Consider the following 5,000-nt stretch of genomic DNA (forward strand, 5'->3'; position numbering starts at 1 on the left):
ACACACACACACAAACATAAACACACACACACACAGACTGATATATATATATATATATATATATATATATACACATATATATATATATATATATATATATATATACATACACACACATACATACAACACTCTCAGGTTTATATATATATATATATATATATATATATATATATATATACATATATAAAAAAGGTATGAATGAAACTGAATATCTTCACAATACAAGAACTGTATTTGGCCGCTTTCGATTATATCTTTGTCTAAATACACACACCAGAAGAAAATCCACAGTGCTAACAGGTCGCTTTACAATTTCTCTCAGTGGAACTAGGTAATTTATCCTGTCCATGTGCAGCAGCTATGCTGGAGCCAGTATGCCCTAAATGTGCCCGAATATGCCCACTTCAGCCTTTGTTTTATGATTGACCCATAATTTTATCATTCGAATTTTACAATGAGAATATGATAAGGTTGACAGACATCGAGCGATATACAGACAGATTCTGTCGATCACCAACTTTTCCCTGTTTGATAGGAATAATTCTTGATTAACTTGCTTTAAGAAATATCCTTAGTCATATTCACATTATATAAGATATATAAAATCTGAAGCATTGGAAGGAGAAATAATATTATCGTAGATTTAACATGAATTTCTCTTTGAAATACTCAACCGAGAAGGACATATGATCCTGATGATGCGGATAATCATTTATTAATTATATTGAAATACAAGACACTGCGTTTCTTAGATATTGTCCTATAGATATCTAAAGACAAATACATTTTTTCTTCATTAATATAATTGCCTTTGTAATTGTAAAGACAGCCGTGATTGCGATTATAAACGAAGAGTAATCGATGACGATCCCGCTCACCAAAAAACACTTACTTCAGTTATCAGTCGCAGTCACGATAACACAAAAGAGTGAAATCAAATACAACCAATTACAATTACAATTTTACGTGACTGTTTCATCCCCTTCGTCTCCACGAAGGAGAAACTTACGGTGGCAGGTTCGAACTCCGCGATCGAGAACTTGGCCCAAAAACGGAGCGGGCCGGAGAGGCTTGAAAATCGCTCGGGCTGAAAAAATAACAGTTGCTAGAATCAGTTTTTTTTTTCTTAAATCACTGCGTTGTTATTTTTTTTTTTATTTTTTTTTTTTTGGGGGGGGGGGTGGGGGGTTAATTCTCTGAATATCAAATAAATATGTACTTTATATACGCAGGTTAGATGCTTATTACCTCAGTTTGATACTTTTTGGTACATTGACTTTTAGTGAAGGTTAATTATACCTTATATATTAATCTGCACGTAAAATAGTTGTTTTTATTTGTCACGATTATGCTGTTTTTTTGTGTGTTTTTTTGTCTTTCTTTTTTTTAATCTAGCTCTCTTTTCTATTCATTACTTGTGTGATTAAAACGAAAGATAAACTGTGAGGATTTACATTTACTGATTTGTTAACGTCCATTAATAAATTATTTTTATGTACTTTTAATCGTAAAACGTTTATAGTGCACATGTGTATAAGCTACAGTGAGGGGGGGAGGGAGAAACGATACAGGATGAGTGTTATTCTGATATATACTGTCAAAATATATATCATAGCTTCTGTTTCGTATTTTCGTATACTGTACGCTTGGTCTTTTTTCCTTTACGAGACTAAAGTTTAGATATTTCTTATCTGGAGTCACATTTCAAGTGACTGAATAGATATAAAAGAGTGACAAACACACACACACACACACACACACATACACACACACACACACACACACACACACACACACACACAGTCACTGAGAACCCTATTCTACCTGTATTATTAGCATGAATGTTATTATCATTATTATTGTTTCATTATTATTATCATTATTATTATTATTGTTATCATTATTATTATCAATACTGCTATTGTTATATTACTACTACTACTACTACTACTAGTAATAATAATAATAATAATAATAATGATGATAATAATGATAACAATAACAATAATAATAATAATTGTCTTTCTTATCATGATTATTGATATATTTATTATCATCATGATCCTTATCCTTATCATTATCATTATCATTATCATTATCATTATCATTTTCATTATCATTATCATTATCATTATTACTATTATTATTATTATCATTATCATTATCATTGTTATTATTATTATTATTATTATTATTATTATTATTATTATTATTATCATTCTTATCATTACTATTATTATCATTATTATTATTAGTAGTAGTATTATTATTATTAACATCATCATCATCATCGGCAGTAGTAGTAGTATCATTATCATTATTATAATCATCATCACCATCACCAGAGAGAGAGAGAGAGAGAGAGAGAGAGAGAGAGAGAGAGAGAGAGAGAGAGAGAGAGGGAGAGAGAGAAAGAGAGAGAGAGAGAGAGAGAGAGAGAGAGAGAGAGAGAGAGAGAGAGAGAGAGAGAGAGAGAGAGAGAGAGAATCAGAATGTAAAGGGAACAAAAGACGGTCGAATACTTAAAAAAAATAGAAAAAAAAAAATACTAATTAACACATTGCACAGACGTCTATTGGGTACATTAAATAAAAGTGTGGACAGTAATCTTAATACCACTATGATTACATGTGTTTCTTCCTTTCATATATACAGGAATTAGTATATGACATATAGCTACGTCGCGTTTCTTCGTTGATCTGTAAAAATCAAATTTAAACTTTCTTCGATATGTGATAGAGAGGAAAATAAATGAGAATCAGAATAAAGAGGAAGAGGGAATGGGTGAAACTGTAACCCAAATTTAAGGAAATGGAGAAATACGAAAAAAATACTAGAAGAAAGAGACAAAGGGAAAAAGGTAAAAAATACTAGAAGAAACAGACAAAGGGGAGAAAAAAAATACTAGAAGAAAGAGAATAAACACCAAAGATAAAGAAGAAGAATGGAAGCCCCCCCCCCCAACTCTCACTCCCCCCCAGAAATAATGGTACGTACATTTTTTTCTTTTTTATTATGTATATATATATATTTTTATTTCAATACATTTTATATGTTAAAAAATGTTTTATCTGCTCCTATCTCTTTTATTTTTGCTTTATCTACTTAACCTATTTATGTAAGTACAGACACACTAACAATCAATGATGATCATATTGTAATTATATTTTTATCGTCGTTATTATTATCAATATTGTTGTTATGATAATGAAGATAATGATAATAATAAGGATAATAATAATAATAATAAAAAAATAATAATGATAATAATAATAATAATAATGATAATGATAATAATAATGATAATGATAATAATAATAATAATATTATAATTATTATTATTATCATTATCATTATTGTGTTTTTTATCATGATTATTAATACATGTATTATGTTTATTTTTACTATGATTGACCTTATTATTATTATCAATATCATTATTATTATTATCATCATCATCATTATCATCATCGGCTTTATCTTCATCATCATCATCATCATTATCTTCATCATCTTCATATTTATCTTCATCACAATCATCCTCATTGTCATTGTCATCATCATCGTTATCATCATCATCATCATCATCATCATCATCATCATCATCATCATGGCGGAGAAATGCTGACGAGAGAGGGGTTCAGACAAAAAAAAAAGAGGGGGATGGGAGAGGGAGGGAAGGGGATGAGGGAGTGATGGAAGTGTGTGTGTGTGTGTGGGGGGGGGGGGGGGTTAACCCTTCAGGCCAGGCACACGTGTGGCGATACAATGCTGTAGCTTTTATGCCTTTGATTCTAGTACTTCGCCGCTCCAGCTACGTTCAGCAAGTGTGTGGGTGTGGAGAGAGGAGGTACTGTGATTGCAGTCGGTATCCCACTCTTAGTTATAATTGCGTTTTTTTTTTTTTTTAAGTACAGTGCACTCACCTTATGCTGTTGAAATATAATTACTAAGGGTGTGTGACAGATTAGTATATGCGGTCACAGTAAAATAAAAAAAATGATTTGTGACCTCATAGATTTTCCTGTCCACAGTAATACTTTTTCGACGTATGTGCATGAATGTTTTTATGAGATGTTTATTATGTTTTGTGTTACCTTCAGTCTCTGATTTAAGTAATATTATTTTACGTTATTCCATTTTTTCAAGTTGTAATTAATATTATATAAGGACTTTGTAAGATATAATTGTATAATGCAAAATAGCAAGGGAAGGAAAAGGAAAGGGAACATAGGTGCTGACTGAAATAGGAAGAAACATTCGAGACCTATTGGTACCATGACATTAGACCTCTACACCAAACTTCTAACAAGTCCTTTTCACCATACGGACCGAAACATGACAACTGATAACTGGTTCACGTCGGTGCCCTTTGTGACTGACTTTCATGACAGTTGCGGGATGACACATGTTGGAACCATCAGGGCTAACAAAAAGGAAGTGCCAGCCCAGGTGAAAGGATTGGAACAACGTGAGCTGGGTTCAAGTGCGTTCCTCTTCGCCAAGACACTTACTCTAGTGTCTTATGTTCCTTCCACATCAAAGAAGTCTGTGCTATTGCTGTCTTCGATGCACTCAGAGCCAACAAATTCAGGGAAACCAGGCATAGTTGACTTTTATAATTCAACAAAGGGTGGAGTAGACCCCTATGACGAAATGTCCAAAGCAGAGAGCCGCCTTCCAGTCGCATACTGTAAGGAGTGCCCATCAAAGAAGCACAGTGCCCTGTGCGTGAATTGTGAGGAGATGCTCTTGGTATGTAAAGGAAAACTAAAGCTTATATCTATTTACTGTCGCTATATCACGTATTAGTGCATGCCATGTAAGTCTGAAAATCGTAGTTTTGTGTTTAAGGAGGTTTACAAACTCATTGGTGTGTATTTGCAGGAAACCATAAACTCATAAAAATATATGTATAGCAAAGAAGTCAATTTTATATAAAAAAAACTATTGCCCTTTTCACGGTGTCTTCCCACAGTGAGCCCCAGGTCAGCTGTGGT

This window comes from Penaeus chinensis, chromosome 12 (assembly GCF_019202785.1).
Source record: "Penaeus chinensis breed Huanghai No. 1 chromosome 12, ASM1920278v2, whole genome shotgun sequence".
Classification (NCBI taxonomy): Eukaryota; Metazoa; Arthropoda; class Malacostraca; order Decapoda; family Penaeidae; genus Penaeus; species Penaeus chinensis.